This window comes from Hyposmocoma kahamanoa, unplaced genomic scaffold (genome assembly GCF_003589595.1).
Source record: "Hyposmocoma kahamanoa isolate Upper Pololo Valley unplaced genomic scaffold, ASM358959v1 226, whole genome shotgun sequence".
NCBI classification, from domain to species: domain Eukaryota; kingdom Metazoa; phylum Arthropoda; class Insecta; order Lepidoptera; family Cosmopterigidae; genus Hyposmocoma; species Hyposmocoma kahamanoa.
Window position 1 is genome coordinate 1,182,451 of NW_020653745.1, and position 17,978 is coordinate 1,200,428.

A 17,978-nucleotide genomic window follows, 5' to 3' on the forward strand; every position below is an offset into this window, starting at 1 on the left:
CAACAGTGCAACTGCTATGGACAGTCGTGTCGCTTATCACCAGGCGCACGACTTGTTCGTCCCTTTACTTGGTATCATAAAAAAATGCGATCACCTTAGCTTCCAAAATATTTTTAGAATTTAGAATTTAATACAATTCTATAGGAAATCACGTTAACAGCCATTCTGAAACACAAGTCTTCCAGGCTAAGGTTCTGTACGAAAAATACAAGTAATTGAAAGTTTAGTGAGGCAGAAACTTCGCTCTCAGGTCACCGAAGCCGCCTTCGGATAGGAAATAACCTGTTATCAGGCTATTAGGTTTTCCAGGTGATACAGTTTTGATGCTTGAGATGTAGCGGAAGAATTAAACGACGTAAAGTTTTACGTCATCGTAGGTCTGCGACATAAACTGCCACAGATCACCGTGGATAATATTCATGCCTATTTTAATAAATCGGGGCATCTTGGATAATACCAAAATAATAACACCAGAATTGTTTAAAATTATTTAAGAGATCTGGCTTACACCTCCTTGCATTCTAAGGTTGCAAATTTAGAAGAAATTTAGAACAAAAAAACTAAAAAGGGTTTCTTAAGGCGCTATTAGGTTATTTATTTATTTATCTAAACTTTATTGTACAATACACTGAAGTACAAATGGCGGACTTAATGCCATAAGGCATTCTCTACCAGTCAACCATTGGGCCAAAGAGAAAAAAAAAACACAATAGGTTGGTGCTACACTTAAACAAGAAGAAATAGAAATATTAGAAAACTAATCGATAATTTGTATGGTATAAATAAATAACATACTTATTATACATACATAATAAACTTACATATATATATTATAATAATAAATAATATATGTACCCAAAGCAACATTAAACAGTGTCTTAATTTTGACAATTGTCAAACAGATACTTGCGCAACATGCGCTTGAAAGACAATTTGGTCTGAGCTTGTCTTACATGGAGCGGGAGCGCGTTCCAAAGACGAATTGCATGAAGGATTATCCTTACATTAGTTTTGAGAAGAAAGTACGAGAAGTGATTTTTTAATTTTATTTGCGTGTAACAACGGACTGGGATGTTCGGAATGTAGATAATGACCCATTTAAACGGAGCCAATTGACGAGCCATTGCGCCAGTCTAGTGAAAAGTGCGAAATTCGTAACTTCTATCTACACTACAGCCAGTATTACAATAAGTTTTTTTACTGCAAGGCAAACAAGTAGAGTGGCTCAAAATACACGTTCACACAAGACCATTACATGAGCCAGTTCAATGGACGTGTGGTGGGAGGAAAGTTTTTTCGGGCCTGTAGCCCCGAGAAATAAGATACCGTTCTGATTTAGTGGACTGTCTTTATCACTGGTCAGGAGACACTCCATAACGGATTGTCTCTATTTACACGACGCCAATAATGGCTTGGCTTAATGGAATAGCTCATCGATTGGACCCGTGTAAACGGTCCTTTACTGTATTATTTTGTTGCTTGCTAAATTCTCGTTTACGTTTATGGAACTCCAAGTCTAATTGTTCTAATCGATATATTGTATCACTTACCTGTTTCATGGTTGCTTGTTTCCCTTGAATAAAATTAAAAAAAAAAACTATCTCAAGTGAAAAGACTGTGTACTAGATTGATTAAGATTTAATAATGATTTTAGGCCGTAATTTGAGCGCTGAGTGATGTTCATTGATAAGCGGAAATTATTTCAACCCTCAAATGATGCGTAAGCAATCTGTAATCGGTGATGTGCAGCCAAGTAATATTACGAAGTAGACGGAATATCAATTCATTACCGAAAAGCAGTTTTTTTATTTTTCTTTTTTTTACAATCCGTAAGGTTGTAAACATTTTGCAATCCTGCGGATTGTGAAATTATGATTTTGCAGAGCTTTGCACGCGCAGAATTTTACAATTGAATATTTGTCTCTTCACCTTAATCCTGAGTGGATGCTATCCCAGCTCGAATTTAATTTTTTCCCGCGCTAATACAGTCCATTTTGCTTAGGTCGAGGGACAGGGACACTGGATTCATTCCAGAATTTATTTTTTCACAAACGACATTATAGCTATTTGAATAATCTATGTCGTGCGGTATACGTGTTCTATTTATTTCAGTTGGTATAAAAAATCATTGGTATATATAAACTACTATTGAATATAGCGGTTTTCTCGTAAAATTTTGTGGGGAGTTTGTGATGTTTTCTATCGTGAAAATTTATATAGTAATCTTAGTACATTCTCAATTTTACCATATATTTTTCCAAAGTAATAGATTCAACCTTTCACTGTTTTAAGGAATCAACAAAAGCCATTTGAGGTATTATAGACTCATACCCGCTCACGCGATACATGCGCCGTGGACGCATACCACACCCAGAGGTGCCGGTGATGATTTTATACCGATTTATCGGATATCGAAGTTATAACAGGTAAAAGAATTAATATTAATTGCTATTTCGGTAACTACTCTAGCAAACCATAAAGTTTTTAATGCCTGGGTCTGTCATTTAAAAAAAATAAACAACTTCAAAAATACGTCACGACAATCGTGTGTGTTACTGTTTGGGCTGGTGATTTCGGTGTTTATTTATTGAAAACATACCATACGTAGAGTTTTTTAAGTTTACCCTGAATATAAATGTTTATAAACTGTACTTTATGGAGTAATTTCATGGTAAACGTTAGAACCACTCAAACGGAATATTATCATATTTATCCCAGTACACCAAAAATTTCATTAGAGCTTTTTAAGTGCAGGATTTGCGGTGTATTACTGCATTTTATTTGAGATGTTTTTGTTGGTAGTACGGAGGGTATTTATTTAGCAATGCAGAATAATAATTTTTATTTATAAAAACTTGTATTTAAACTGAATGCTTTTCTAATTTGCGAAACCAAATAGCCACCATTTTGCGGTAGGAGGAGCGCATCGCGTGAGCGGTTAAATAAACACGAGCCTCCATGCCCTTTATACATATAAAATATTGCAGTTGTTCCCTATTAATTGAGACTCGTAGGTGCCATTTGCTTTGCTAACCTTTTTATAAACGCGGAAGTTGAAAATGTAGCAACATAACAAATTAGGTGGTAAATAATTTCTCAAGTTACAGGTCGACATTTTTTATTTTATTTTATACTACCAAGTGAAGGGACGAACAAGTCGTGCGCCTGGTGGTAAGCGACACGTCTATCCATAACAGTTGCAGTGCCACTCAGAGCTTTAAATCGCAAAGGTCTTAGGGACACTGCCACTGCGCCCGTCACCCGGAGACATAAGTTGACAAGTCCATATTTACCCTTCAAAACTGGAAAGTAATGCTCACATTGCTTGCCGGCAGAAATAGATAAATAGATATAAAACAGATTGAATACAACAGCAAAAATAAAGTATTTTTTAAAATAATAAATGTAATAAAGTGTGAATAGTGCATCTATAGTAACCTATTCAATATGTAAGTGCATATGCGGATTTGAATATACATATAAGTGTAACTGTAAGCGAAAATAATGATTGTGATTATGTTTTGGTGTAATAAATCAAAGTAAAAAATGTATTATTTAGAAAGGCTACGAAAAAGAGTACATGGTCATATGAAAACTAATATTAATATTAAAATTTCTACAAATTAGATAGAGTTTTGTAACGAGATTAGGTGTTACCGGTAAAGTGCTCTGAATTTGTGTTTGGATAGGTAAGTAGAAAAGGTAATTAAAGTTAAATATTTTATTCTTTATTTTAGTCTATTTTCAGGATTTCATATAAAAGAATTAAAATATTTTTTGTAAAACCGTTATCTATTAGTAAATACCTAAACCGTTAGATAAATTTTGGTAGGTCTGTACTAATAACACTAATTTATAACCAGTAATAAACATTGTTTAAATTATGTTGAAATGTTTACTCGTCAGTACAGTTAATTAATATTGTCACAACATCGCTATAAAGCCCGTAAAAGCCTCTAGTGTCCCGCTGTGAATCTGATAAGCAACATACTGGGTTTATTTATTTTTTAAATTACCTGAAACAGTTTCGTGGCCAAGTGTAGTGCCTACATAAAACTATCATTTTTTTTCATCCATTTTTTTATGACACTAACTGACGGAACGAACGAGTCACAACAACAGGGAATTTTCTAGTACGAGACCAGATCATTGGTGTAGTTGTGAGACGGTGTGACCTCCGCCTCTCTCCGCTTATATCTTATCATTTTTTTATTTTACATGTATTTAAATTTTAAATTTGAATTGTTCCATCTTCCTTCACTTTCTCATTTTGTTTTCGTACCATGGTCACTCCCAGCTCGACCGCCACAACAGTCGGAGCTGTTAATAAGCTAATCATGTGTAACAATTTATAAGTCTACAGCCTTTATGTATCTATTTCTGTAATTCAGTTTCTCAGCCCATTTAGGCTTAATAATAAAGTGTAGGGACTGTTTTATACTGTTACACCTGTTTTTTTACATTTACCTTTATATTGTTACAGCCCTTTCTTTAAACTTTACTTCTTTAATAAATTTTGTGGACCGGAAGTTTCCCATTTCATTGCCGTGAACCTGTTCAACCCTTTCAGTTGTTTGGTCTCCTGGTCGCGATGCACCATGTTTTTATGATACCACGAGTGACGGGACGAAGTGTTAAGCGACACGCCCGCCTGTTCATACACAAAATACTTTAGTGAAATGAGTATTTTGCTTGCTTGTTCGAGGACGTAACTGAAATTAACATTTTTTTCGTAGGACTCATTCAAGTACATGTACACACAACACACTATACACTTGGTATCACACACACAGAGACTTTAAAAATTGCTTTTCTTATTTCTCTGTAATACTTTTGCTTGTATTATCATGTACAATTATTTTTCCTTTCCTGTCTGTAGCAGATGCAGTGCCATTTAGAGTTTTAAATCGCAAAAATCTGAGGGGCACTGTCACTGCCACACGTTACCTTGAGACTTAAGTTGATAAGTCCCATTTGTCTGTAATTTCACAGACAATGTTCCGGACAGTCACATCAATTATCTGGTTTCGAAAAGGAAATTCCCTTTACTGTGATTACCACAGCAACAAAATTAACTCTGGATTGCTATCCAAAACATTCAGAACAAAACACTAGACGAGGAAGTGTCGGGTTCTAATTACCGGTAGGACCTACTTGGGAAAATGACTTTTCTAAATTGCCTCTGGTCTAGATGTTCTGTAGTAAACCAGAGTAAATTCCTTTGCTCTGGTGCTCATAGTACATGGAAATTTCTAGTTAAAGATCTGTGTAAGTTTAGCACATTACTCTTATATTAAATAATCAAGAAAGAATTCGTCCAGGGAAGTACTGCCACCTTACCTATTTCTGCCGCCAAGCAGTAATGTCAGCATTACTGTGTTCCAGTTTGAAAGGGTAAGGGTGCTGGTTAAATTACAGGCACATGAGACTTGCCTACTTATATCTCAGGGTGACGGGCGCGGTGGTAGTGCCCCTAGGGTCTTTGCGGTTTAAAGCTCTGAGTGGCACTGCAACTGTTAGTGACAGGCGTGTCGCTTAACAGCAGGCGCACGATTTGTTTGTTCTGTCAATACCAATTTAAATATAAAAAAAATATTAACACTTTTGGCGACAGCGGTTCTGTTCCATTGTTTTTTTTTATTCAGCTATCAAAATATTTTCATGTTTACCTTTGGTAGTGTACTTTTTCTTCACTATTTCTGTAATGCATTACTTATTTACAGTAGCTTAACGTCACGCCATCTACAAACACTATGTTTATTACTAAGGAACTTCCAAAAGTTGCCTGTCAGAGTTTGCGTGTACGATCCAATAGAGATAATGGGTGATGTAGAAGCAATTGCAGTTGCCAACTACGGTAAAACTTATTTACTAAAAGTTGCCAACTAATAACGACGTTGGTAAACTCTTGGGTTAAACTTCTCGAGATACATTCTGTGGCGTAGTTACACGCATTTTGTACCTTGTTTTCTGTTTTTAGTTTGTATTTAAAAGAACTTATCGTGATACCAAGTGACAGGACGGACAAGTCGTGCGCCTGGTGTTAAGAGACACGCTTGTCCATAGCAGTTGCAGTGAATCTCAAGGATCGTAGGGACACTGCCACTGCGCCTGTCACCTTGAAACATAAGCTAATATTCTCATAATCATAATACTAACCATCATAATCATAATTTAAACTTTACCCAGTTGGCATACGTATCGTTGAAATTTCGTTTTAATTATGTATTTAAATTTAATTCATTGTGCTGCCATCTAGCGGCAATAGTTGAAAGACAATAAGAGGACGAAAAGTCAGCCACATTGCAGCGGTGTGAGATTTACATTCGTTTACCAACAAAACAAAAAATGGAAAACGTATTAAAATTAAATAAGGCTTAACGATGGCATAACGCACACACTCACACACACACTCAACATAGCCCCGCACTAGGGAAACCCTGTGTCGCGGGTGCCATGGACACACACATAGACAAACACAAATTACACCCAAACTCACGAGAGAAATAAAGTAGGTCATACAAATATTTCGCCCGGCCCGGGAATCGAACCTGGGACCTCTGCGTGGCAGTCCGGCATGGTAACCGTTCGGCCACAGAGGCAGTTTAAACACAACCATCCATAATATGCATAATATTATGGGTGCGACCATAATTTTTGTGCTCCAAACTAAGGCATGCAAAATAAGGCATTTTTTCATGTTTGTCGAGATTTAGCATATAAAAAGCGAAAATGGCGTATTGAGCTCAAGTACGTGTAACTCCTCGTACTGTTGGCGCACGTGCACCGCACTCTAAGCAATTCTACCGTATTTATTGTTCTGTGGCCAGCACTATGTTACGTACCAAAATACATCTTTGGACTTGAGAAATAATTTCATTTATTTCAAGAGAAATATCGGAGAATAGGAGAGCTTTTATAATGGTAGTCCAAAGGGAGATCGGTTGCTACTGAATGGAAAGGTTGGCGTTTGAAATCCCCGACTTCAAAAAAGGAGTAGATTCATAATTTGTCGTATTTTTTTGTGTATACTTAATACATGTACTTTAGTACGACAGTCTTATCTCTTTAATTAGAAAAAAGTCTTTGTCTACTCAGAATTTTTCCGTGAATTTATTTTCGCTCCGAAATTCTTTTTGAATTATTTCTATACTTAACTTCATTTCAAGAGTAGCTAATTAATCTTTATTATTTACTTGGATTCTGTGAATTGAATTTAATAACTCCGCTATCTTTGATAACATATAAATTTACTTTTCGTTGATAACTTTTAATACAATATCTGAATCTAATTTTAGATTAGATTCAACACGATGTTCTTGTTGCAGATAACGAGAACGAAAGAAATTATGGCCACCTTGAGCGGATCTGATGATGGCAGATAGTTGAAAGGTTTTGGGCTCATAGTTTTTTTTTATAATATCTGGTGACGGGACGAACAAGTCGTGCGCCTAATGGCAAGACGCCTGTCCATAACAGTTGCAGTATCACTCAGAGCTTTACATCACAAAGATCTTGAAGGGCACATAAGTTGCCAAGTCTCACGTGCCTGTAATTTCACCAGCACCCTTACCCTTTAAAACCGGAACACAGTAATGCTGACGGTACTACCCTGGACGTAATCTTTCACAAAGAGCTCTACTGCTACTAAATATGATTCGTTTTGACGACAACTTCCATATGCGTTTAGGTTATCATTGAGGAGATCGCGATAACGAACAAGGCTAAAGGGGATAAGTAAACTTTGAATGTCTTTTTTATTTTATATTTATATTATTTTAAGCTACAAAGGTCAACTTTAGAAATCATTAGGATCCGTTGAACCTATTAATATGTTCAGGTAAATAAATATTTTAGAATAACTGCAATTAGCAATAGTGTAAATTAATTAATAAAAAACAAATAAAAAAAGTCTTACCCAAATAAACCGAGTATCAAAATGGGTCGCGCACGCAATTGCAAAGAATCGTATATCTTTTTTTATCTAGTCGTATATCTTTTGGCGGCACGTTTTGCGGCAGAATAATGAAAAACGTAGTTCGCAAATAGTGGTTAGAGCGTTAGGTTCTCGTTCCGGATCTCAAAGTCAAAGTCAATGTCAAAGTCAAATGATTTATTCACCAAGACAACACAGTACATTGCCTATAGATAAGTCAAATAATCTCAGTACAGAGTACTAAAAAAACCGACCTCAAAAGTACGTGGAATTACGTCTATTTGCTAAGTTATATTGAAATATCCCTTAGTTTGACTTGACTTAGTTTGACTCCAGTGGGAGATAATAAAAATCGATTCTCACTACTCAAAGTATATTGAGAGAAAAACGCCTTGAATCGGAGAAATAGCAAAATCAACCATTAAAGTAATTGCTCCTAAATTAAAGTTAGGCGCTATTTATAAAAATGAATCTTCATGCGTGAACAGCCACCCTTCGAGGTGGATGATTTTCTTCAAAATTAAATGGGACCACTATGGAAATACCCCCTTTCCAACAAAAAAAGAATCATGAAAATCGGTTCACAAATACCGGAGTTATCGCGTAACATACATACAATAAAAAAAGAAAAAAAGGAAAAAAAAAAGAATATACAGTCGAATTGAGAACCTCCTCCTTTTTTGAAGTCGGTTAATTACACAAAATACAGACTTAAATTATAGAGGTACACATACTAGTAAAGTCTTAACATCGTGATTTTTTTAAGAAAATCAATATTCACTTAGATTTGAATCCAAATTCGTTGATTTTATAAAAAGCGTGATTTTCAAAGTAAAGTTTTAATATTTGCTCGAATGTAGCCATTTCCAAGTCAGATACACTAACTGGTAGTTCATTGTACATATTAATTTTCATGTTTACGCCCTGTTTTAACGTTTTTACTAATCTGGTTTTATTTGTTACTAGTTTACGTTCACTTTTGACTACCTCCTTGGTGTGCATGAACATTTAACTTTTTTGCGTGATCGTACAGTAAAGTCATGATGGTTATGATTTACGACATGATTGATGAATGTAAGTGGAGCAAAAAGGATATGTCAGGATCGTGTAAAGTGGCGGTCTATAGTCTCTGTCTCAAAGATTGTGTTCGTATGAGACAATACCTGAATACAAACTAAAGTTGGATATGTTTACAAATACCGAGTGTAATAAAACGATTCGACCATAAATTCAAAATGCAGCTGGCGATCATATTCGTGATATCAAGCAACTTCAGCTATAAAATAATATTAAAGCGCAAAAGTTTTATTTCGCGAAGAAACGTGTCGAGAAGCATTTGGTCCTTATTTATTTTATTGATAGACACAAACAATTTAGAAAAAAAACACTTAATAACATAATTATTTTATAAAAAAAACCGACTTTATAAATTCGTGAAATTTAATTATATTTGCTAAGTTTTATTGACATCGGTTACCGGAAAGTGCGCGAAACTGGGTTCATTCCCTAATTTGCAACCTTTAGAGGTGGAATATTTTCTCAAAGTTTAAATGAGACCAATACCGAGGTACTCTCTTTCCAACGAAAAAAGAATTATTAAAATCAGTTCAACGGAGTAACCGCGTAACACACGTACAAAAAAGAATACAGTCGAGTTGAAAACCTCCTCCTTTTTTGTAGTCGGTTAAAAACTAATACAGTATTATCTGTGTCCAGTTATACCTGTGCTTACCATTCAAAAGCAGATATACTTAAATCAAAGTTAAAAATCTAAACCTAAGCCTTTCATATGATAGTTAAAATTTAATATTTCGGTACTGAAAAGTTACCAACAATACTCGTACGTACATACATTCTATTTTCCGACCTAGGCTGTGTAAGCAAAGGTTTTTTATATTTACTTGTGCTTAGTTGACATTGAATTGTTTCTAGCTCTTTTTAAATCATACATAATTTAATGTAATTCGTTTGTTGTTGTTATATTGTAATCATTATTTGCATGCAATCTCTCTCAAGTAAATAAAATAAAATGTAGTAATTGCAAGGCCCCAACGGCGTTCGTGAACTGCCATTTCGAAATTTTTAAGACCAGTTTACCCCAAACACATGTACATGTTAGCAATAATAATAATTAAATAAATAAATTATCAAAGTAGAAAAAAAAACAATAAGAATACGCTATTCACCTTACAATATGCACGAAGTGACTCTTCAAGGCAAGGACACTACCAGTACATAATATTTCGTTATAATACCCACACATCTTGTACAGAGGATTATTTTGTGATACCTACATTATTTTTTGTAAGGGTATACTGAATAATCGTTGATTATATTTGGTATCAAGCAGGTATGAATGGTACCGTGAAGTGTGCCTGGTATTCCGCTACACCCTGATACACATTCTTCAAAGTACAATTAGTAGAAAACAAACAAAATCTTCTTCCTGTGTTCAAGACTGTAAAGCAGCTTCAAGCAGCGTTTTGTCTTCAAGGAGCGAAAATAGTCACAATTAAAGTAATATGCGTAAGCGACACGCCTGCAGTACCACTTAAGTTTCAAATTGCAAAAATCGGAGGGGCACTGCCCAGTGGCGTTCGTCACAATGGGACTTAAGTTCACAAGTCCCATGTGCCTGTAATTTCATTAGCACCCTGACCCTTCGAAAACCGGAACGCAATAATGCTCATATTACTGCTTGGGGGCAAAGTGGGTAAAGTGGCAGTACTTCCCTGGAGGAACTATTTCACAAGGACCTCTGTTGCTACTAAATACTACCATAGTTGAATGTTGATATAAAGTATATGTCGAGAAGCTTAAGGCAATCGGTAACAGGCGTCTCTGTTCTCTTAACTATTGTTGTAATTTATGAAAATCAATATTCTAGAGGATATATTACGGAGAGTGTGCGAGGGAAATAATTCCACCTTCCCCTTTCTATCATCGGGGGAAAAGACGTAGGCTGGGGTTCCACCCAAGGATTCAGGAGGACACGAAGCGCTTCGCTTCCTCATTTATACGGCGAATGGTTATGGAGTGGAATTCCCTGCCTGCAGACTGTTTAACTTGGGCCTTTTCAAAGTGAATAGGCATTATTTAGGTGCGCATGCTCCATTGTCGACCTCAACGTTGTTTTCCATCAGAAGAGATGGAAGTCAAATGCGCACTTACTTTTTAATAAAAAATAATCAAAAAAAATCCTTCTAACTGCTAATACTCATCCATTATTGTCTACTCAACCAAGATATAACAATACTAATGTATTATTAATACCGGCTTCCCGGAAACGCTGACGCTATAATATCGAAATTAGATACGTTACCAAATAGTCGTTATGTATTATTTGACTGTATTTACTGTGGTTTAGGTATAAACTTTAGTCATTCTAAGCCGGGAGTAGTTAATAGTTTCTCAGAAGTTTCAGTTCTACGATTGGATAAGTTTTCACGTTGTTGGATACAAACACATTTGATTAGTTCCCATAATTAACTCCAAAGTAATTGTAACTCGACCTTGCTGTAGATAAAAATTGTTTCTAACTAATGGAATCTGGGATTTGTTACACGCCTGTCCATAACAATTGCAGTGTCCTCAGAGCTTTAAATCACAAAGATCTGAGGGGCATTGCCACTGCGCCCGTCACCCTGAGACGTAAGTTGACATGTCCCATGTGCCTGTAATTTCACCAACACCCTTACCCTTCAAAACCCGAACACAGTAATGCTGACATTACTGCTTGGCCGCAGAAATAAAAATTGTTACCCAGAAAAGCAAAGAGTTATCTGGTTCACGCGCATCCTCTGAGGTTTAATTTAACTGGACTAGGGCTTTTTCTTTTGTCTATTTTTCATGTGGCCAATATTTGCTGTGGCTAAAAATATTGTACCTAACAATATATCTACCTTTAAAGAAGTAACTTTTTGGTAACTTCCAGCGTGAATTCAGATCCCGACACTCGTTTGGAACGCCTAACTTTTGTTGACTACAATTTGCCGCGCACATTTGCTATTCAGAAACGCCAGGCGCTAAATTAACTTCAGTTCACGCTGATATTCCGTTAATTTGACATGTATTACAAACGAGTTGCGATAACAAGGTACGAAAAGTTATTTTTGGTATTTCAAGTCTTTTTATAATTGCTATTATTCTGGTAATAATTTTAAAACTTTCCAAAGGTAAAAGTTTGAATAATTGTCCTTCGGAACAAGGACAAAGGTCTATTCTTACAAAAATAAAGTTAAATTGACTATCGAGTTCTTAGGTTTTCGCGATTGTTACACATAGGAAATGAAACTATTTTTCCGGATTTAAATCGCGTATATTTGTTTTACGTCGGTTTGTTTGAAAAAACAAATATACGCGATTTAAATCCGGAAAAATAGTTTCATTTCCTATTAAATTGACTAGTTACCTAATTATTTTTAAGTAAGAAAAAGCTCAAAAGAGTCATTTCTTTACAATGTTGAGTATATCTTAATGTTTATTAAGATGCCTTTGTAACCATAAATCCAATATCTCCTCTATCCTGTTTAATATGAACCGAGAGTTCATTATTCCTTATTCCAATTCAGTTTCGCTTCACGTAGCACAAAAGCTGAAATACTACGTACCATCGTAGCAGCGTAGCAAATAGAACTTCATAGTTTGCTACGACCGATTTGCATCGCGACAAACTAGCTTGTGATGAAGTCAAAATAGGGTGACAGCCATTTTGGAATATTTAGGATTAAAATCTTAAGTTGGTTATTAATTATCACTGGCTTCCAATTAAAGTAATAATCATAAAGAATGATTTATCTTTTTCTCATTTTATTGACACATATCCCTAACCTTATTAAGGCTGCAATCCATACGTATTGGTAATATGCGTATTCTTTACTTATCCTAAGAGGAATGTCAAAAAAAAAAAAAAGGTAGACTGACAGGAGAGTATATACATTTACTTTTTGACGCCGATATTATTTAAAATCTCAAGAAATGTAAAGTGTGGTTTTTCTTGTAAAGCATCTTTAGAGGATCGAAACTGTTTTTTTTTTCTTTAATAATTGTAACTATTTACTCACAGAAAGGTAGATTGATAAACAGTGCATTACAAGCGAAAATATTCAAATGCCTTTGTGAGAAGCTGGTGTCCGCCCTAGGTAGTCTACAAGGATTGACGATTTGTCCACAAAACATAACGTACCATGGTTACCCTACAATAGTTACGGGGCACAAGTGGCATCGTTAGCACGTACAATAAAACGCTTACTCGGATAGAATCGGGGACTGCAGGGGCTGTAAGCAGTATAGTTCAAGAAATATTATTTGCACCGATAAATGCTATCTCTAGGAACGATTTGTCCTTTTTATTACAATACAATAATATCGTTATTTTATATTCATTATGCAAAAATGATATACAGCAAAGCAATAGTATAATAAGAAAAATAGTGATTTATGAAGACAGCAAGTAAGTAACATTAATTTAATCTAAATTATACAATAAAAATATTATGACACTGAAAATGTGTGTATGTTGCGCGCGCGCATTTGCATGTGTGTGTGTGGGAAAAAGAGTGTATGTACTTATTTGATGTGAAAACACTTCATTGGGCTGATATTTTTTTTTTGTGAACCGATTTTGATGATTCTTTTTTGTTGGAAAGAAGTACCCCAGAAATGGTCCCGTTTAAAATTGAAGAAAATATTCCTCCTGTAAGGGTGGCAAACTAGGGGATGAATAACTTTTGAGGGCGGTTTTTTTAATAGTACCCTGTTCTGATTGTAATTTTTCATATGTCAGTTTTGGGAGCCATTTAGTTATCATATTCTTACACTCATATTTATTTTTTTGATGAGTCGGTAAAATATTATTACTTTTGTTGTATAAGAATCGTCCCAAAAAATAAAAGAACTTTTGGCTGACAGAAGTTTTTCAGATAACACTCCGGAGAATGACGTTCACACGTCTACTGTGTTGCATTGGAGGAATGTAAGTATATATTGTACTGGGGAGAGTAGTGTGTAGTCGTAGTATAATTTGGAGAAAAAACACTTTAATATGAGATGGTGTATTTGAGATAGGGCGCTATAATATTATAATACATAATAAAAAATTATGTATTTGCCAGACAACCCTACTAATTGCTTGGTGTCAAACCAGGGTATGCCCTAGACCAACTGCCTCGGGGGGAAACCGTTACCATGCTGGACTGTCACGCAGAGGTTCGATTCCCGGACCGAAAGAAATATTTGTATTACCTACATTTATTTCTCTCGTGTCACCTGCTATACAGAGTTTTCTTAGACGAGGCTATGAGTGTGTACGTTGTTATTATTACTATGAGCTCCAGAGCAACGGAATTCACTCTGGAACACTTTCAAGAACACCCAGTCGGGAACCAATTTAGTAAAGTTAATTTCCCAAGTTGGTGCTACCGGGAATCGAACCCGGGACCTTCGTAACCAGCGTGCACAGCGTAAATTGTTAAGCCATTAGGTAGTCGAATTTATGTACCAAGAATCGCAAGTTCACGAATTCCAAACACAGTCAAATCACAAACTTGGTTTATTAATATTCTCCAGCGTGAAACATATAGACATCGGGTGCGGCTCGGGTAGGGACAGCGGCGGGTCTAATTCCGTGTGTTTCTATGGACAAGATCACAACGAGAGCGTGTGCGCCCGACCCGCACCTGTTCTCTGTATTTCATGCTTTATACGTCGCCATTACGCCCCTAGTTGCAGGAGTCACAAATTTTCATCAGAGTACCTCAAATGTTGGTCGTTTGTAAAGGCTGATTTGCATTCCTGAATCATATTATTCGAAGAGTTGCTAGATTGTTGCCAAGTTGGTGAATTGTCTTCCAGAAATGTATGATTTTGAACCAGAAGCCTATCGACAAGTAGCAACTTATAAATACTTACAATTTTAAGGGAATTAAACCATTTACGTATGTAAATTTCCTTGTTAAGTCGCAGGCCTTAAATTGGTGCAACTATCAGAAGATTGTGGTGGATTTGATAATCCATATTGAGAATTTTTGTTCTGTAATACAAGTAACTCAAAGTTGGTGTTATGAGGGTGATATTATTTTTTCACTTAAGTATTTAACTTAATGCATACAAAGACTAAATACATGAAACAGGAGCTCAAAAACAACAAATTGTAAACACAGCGGTTCGCCATAACATGATTTTTTTAAATTTAAATTTCTCTTCCAAATATGAATTTTGAATGCACACAGGCAATTCATTCAGTAATTTGGGAATAATATAATCTGTTTTCGAGTACCGTATATATTATTAGTTCTAGGAAATACGGTAGTATATTAGACCACATCACATAAGTTGCTCTCTTCCCAAAGTAAGTAACTATAGCACTTGTGTTATAGAAATCGGAAACAACGACGACGGTATTACATTGACCCGGCCGGGGATGGAACCCGGTACCTCAGAGATAGCGACGCCTTGAAAACCCGGTTGCAAGCCACTCGACACGGTAACGAAGCGGCGCGGCTTGTATGTGTGCACGCCTACCGCGCGCCATGTATGGACGCATCAATTCGCAGGATCCCGCGGTGCACTCGCATTGCATAGCGTGGGTTGTTCCACTCAGCATTATAGAATTGAAGGGGAGCTGGGTTTTTAAAACAATGACATCAAATAGTAGACGTCATTCATGACCATGGGACCTGTAAAGTACCCGAAACATTGGTTTGAATGAAAATACAAATATTCGCGAGTTAATAGTAAATAGTAGACATGATTTTTATTGTGTTTTTGGAAATTTGAACAAGAGTGCTTTGAATTCAAAATTATTGAGCATTTCATTTTTATTTCATGATCATACTCCATAATCAAGATGGCAATCTCCGATGCTGGTATGACACAATCAATACGTAAGTAATTACTGAATTTAACAAAGGTTTCATAGTACGAGAATATCGTGATGAACACCTTAATTTTTTCAAATTATGTTTACAACTTGTAGGTACTGTACGAAATTACAGGTAGCCCAGAGAGCATTAGAGAGGACGCTGGTGGGAATTACATTCAAAGATCGCAAAACAAATAAGTGGCTCGTCAGGATTCCAGTGTCGCATTTGTCACCAAACGCGTAACGAACCTGAAGTAGTGGTGGGCGGGTCACGTTCCTCGAAAGCATAACATGCATGGGGGAAAAACGCCCCAGACAGAGACCGCAGATACGTCGAAGAATGATATAAAGAAAATGGCGGGGTTGAATTGGATACAGGTGGCACAGAACCGAGAGAAGTGGCAGAAACTGAAGGAGGCCTATACCGATAAGGTTGGGAACGGCTAGAAAGAAGAGGAAAAGAACAGGTACAACTAAAATAACAATGTAACGACCCTACGCTCTGAAGTGCAGGCCGCGCCACACATGTTGTAGTTGTTCTACTTGCTCTTATTAAGCTATGGTGATATCATGCATCAAATATTGTTTTTTTTCTAACGGTAGTTCTTGAGACTTCTCATATTTTCTAACGAACTTAGAATTTTAATTAGCAAAGTAAATTTTTCTCAACCGACAGAGTATTTAGCACTTAATTTACTGTCGATAGTATAACCGCAAAGAGTGCTGTAAACAAGACAAAACAATACCATAACAATTCAATTACTAACGATAGCATTGTTAGCAGTCGATTTATCTATTACGTCGTATAATCCCCAATGTGGCATTTACTGACTCCATGACCCTTTAGGGGTTGGCTGCGTTTATATAAACGCAGCTATTATCTATTTTTCTTAGAGAATTAAGCGCATTACTTGATAGAAATACTTACAAGGATTCTATAGCTCTATAATTTACAAGAGGAAGCCGTAACATATGTGGCACAGCACCGAAAGCAACGAATTTTCTGCTGTATGCGGCCCATACGTGTCGCCACTACATACGCCATGAAGTTTGAGGAGATATTGGAGTTCATTAGACTAAAAGCCTGAGGGTCGAGCGGTTGGAGTCCCGCCACAACATAAATTTTAATTCGTTAGTGGTGAGAATGCCGGCTGAATATCTGTGGACCTTCATGAAATCTTGGCCAAAGGGTGTCGTACACCTAATAGCGCCACACGTAATTGCCTGATTTAAAATTAATAAACAAATAAAATAACATAAATATAAAAGCTCATTTATGCTGTACAATGATTACAGTGTATACAGCACAAATTATACCTATAAAGAGGCTATCCAATCTGTATATATAATATGTAAATATAATATCTATACCAACTTCGTCACCCAGTGACCTGGATTCGTCGGGCTGAATTATTGAATCGTACCCGAAAATTAGTTTGTACGTCGATCGTTATTGAGTTTGGTAACAATCTGACGGTTTTGAATTTGTCAATTTCAAATACATTTGATTTTGTTATTGATGATAATTATTTTGAGACATCGATCATATCAGCATATATATGCATTTATACTTTTTAAGCACAAGATTCTGCAAAAGTAATTTCAGACACCTCAAAGAAGAATGTCTAAGTGGAACTACGTCGAAAATGTTTATTGCTCCATTTGATACAGAAAAATATAACCCACATTCTCTCGAATTCTTGTAACTCTATCGACTAATATTGTAGATAGAGTTACTAGAATTGGAGAGGGTGTGGGTTATATTTTTCTGTATCTGATGGACCAATAAACATTTTTGACGTAACACCATTTAAGCCATTCTTCCATGAGGAGTGCGAATTGGTAAATAATATTAACTCTGATTAGGTTAAGTTACTTGCCCTTAGTTATCTTTTTCGATATCGACGTCAAGGGAAATTATCCAATCAACATCACCTCATTTATACATCCTAATGCCGGGAACGAGTATCTTCTCTGGGAAGAGTTTAGTCCTTTACACTTTTACCAAGAGTTGTGTACCTCTTTCGACGTGCAGGTTTCATTACGTCGTTTTCCATCACTGAAAAGCTCATGGTAAATTTCAAATTAAGTTTCGCACATAAATTCCGGAAAACTCATAGATGCAAGTTCGGATGCGTTTGCTCCATGGCCGAACGGTTACCATGCTTGTATGTCACGCAG

General features: G+C 36.1%; 1 protein-coding gene across 1 annotated transcript in view; it reads right to left on the reverse strand.

The window, feature by feature from the left end:
- The window catches only part of LOC113228311 (microtubule-associated protein futsch-like), a 272,380-nt gene that overhangs the window by 14,490 nt on the left and 239,912 nt on the right, over window positions 1–17,978 (reverse strand). The window lies entirely within an intron of this gene.